Genomic DNA, 1930 nt, shown 5'->3' with positions numbered 1-1930 from the left:
TCAACAGATTACAGGGCCATAAGAGGTTTAGAGGAAATACAGTAGACCTAGTAGAATGTGAAAATAATTTCCTAAATTCACATCGCTTTAAAACTACTATTGGTATGACATGAAAATAAGACCAAATTCAATTTCTGGTTTTATATTAAATAAAAAACTGACAAAGAATTGAATTTCTCTATCAGCTAATATTTTAAACAACAAAATCACTTTTTTTTTTTTTTTATGGTGAAAAGATATACATATATTTAGAATTAGCCAGCTGGACTCAGTTTAGATGATCCCAATTTTGTTGGCAACATCCAAAGCCTCGTAATCAGGAGCCAGTCGAACATATGCCTTCTTCTCTCCATCAGGCCGAATCAGGGTGTTGACCTTGGCCACATCAATGTCATAGAGCTTCTACACAGCCTGTTTGATCTGGTGCTTGTTGGCTTTAACATCCACAATGAACACAAGTGTGTTATTGTCTTCTATCTTCTTCATGGCAGACTCAGTGGTCAGCGGAAACTTGATGATAGCATAGTGGTCCAGTTTGTTTCTCCTGGGGGCGCTCTTCCGAGGATATTTGGGCCGCCTCCGGAGTCGCAGTGTCTTGGGCCGCCGGAAGGTGGGTGACGTGCGGATCTTCTTTTTCTTGTGGCTGTGGACACCTTTCAACACTGCCTTCTTGGCCTTTAAAGCCTTCGCTTTGGCTTCGGCTTTAGGAGGGGCAGGAGCTTCCTTCTTCGCTTTCGGCGCCATCTTGTGAAAAGGGTCCAACAAAATCACTTTTTAATAAATAATTTATTGTTTTATACTTAACATATTAGTATCATGAAAATACAAGTGATAGTTTCTTCTCTTTTTAAATATTATAATGTCCTAAGTAGCTTGGGATTTTTTTTTGAAAAGTTACATATATGGTTTAAAAGATAATTATATATGTATATGTTATCTGGGTAAATACAGCCAACCCATCACAGGTTTTCAACTATTTTTTTAATGAATAAATCTATATGCATAGTTCCCCTATTGTTTTATATTATTCTTCTGACAATTGAATTTTTACAGACATTAACTAAATTTAGCTAGATAGGAGGATATAGTTTCAAGAATTAATTTTCAGTAACTTCAGCTAATGATAAAGCTAGTTGATGACCGGTAATTTTGATGACATTTTATGAGTTGTCAAATAATTAGCAAGAACTTTTTTTTTAAAGATCTTACCCTTAATTTTGTAATGTAAGAACATTGTTCCACTTAGCCAGATATATAAGTATCTACCTAACAATATAAATAAGTTATATTTGTTTTTTTAAACATGCGTGAGCCTGCCTATTATGCTGGCGATTTATCTCTTTGCTCTCAGATCCGTTCTGGGTCCTTCTCCCTCTGAATCCGATAGCCCAAGAAATTACTCTTTTCAGGATATCCAGCCAATTGCCTTGCAGCTAGTTTTGGCCAATTGGAGGTGTTGATGGGGGATTTGAAAGAAAGAGGAAGCTTAAAGCTGGAGTATTTTTTTTTCCTCCCTTTGTGTTAGACAGCATCTGTATCAGCAACATCTTTCCTCTCTAAGTTTTGAACACCTGACCTCTGTGATCCTGTTCTTACTTGTCGGTCCCAACTTCTGGGCTCTGCTATTTCTGACTCCAGCCTTTGTTTTCCACACGTGAGGGAGTTGTAGCAGTTTTCTGCCAGTCCCAGGTTGCCTTTACAATCTCTTATTTGCTATATCAAAATTGCTTATCGCATTTCCTATTTAAAGCACCATTCATGGGGTCTGCTTTCCTTGCTGAACTTTGATCAATCAAATTAACCATTCATGTTATCTGTCATGGCACTAGAGAAAAAACAAAAACAAAAACAAAAAACAATATTGATCTATTGATCTTAGAAATAAGGATGTTGAAGCCATTTACTCAGCTTTAATGAGCATGCAAGGATT

The 1930-nt window shown here is 36.6% G+C and overlaps 1 pseudogene; it reads right to left on the bottom strand.

The window, feature by feature from the left end:
• Positions 1-273: 273 nt before the first annotated feature.
• LOC108295033 lies at positions 274-744 on the bottom strand (annotated as a pseudogene).
• Between the last annotated feature and the right edge of the window lie 1186 nt (positions 745-1930).

Source organism: Cebus imitator, unplaced genomic scaffold, assembly GCF_001604975.1.
Source record: "Cebus imitator isolate Cc_AM_T3 unplaced genomic scaffold, Cebus_imitator-1.0 Scaffold615, whole genome shotgun sequence".
Lineage (NCBI taxonomy): Eukaryota > Metazoa > Chordata > Mammalia > Primates > Cebidae > Cebus > Cebus imitator.
The sequence above is the reverse complement of the archived record's forward strand: the minus strand, read 5'-3'. Positions and strand labels throughout refer to the sequence as shown.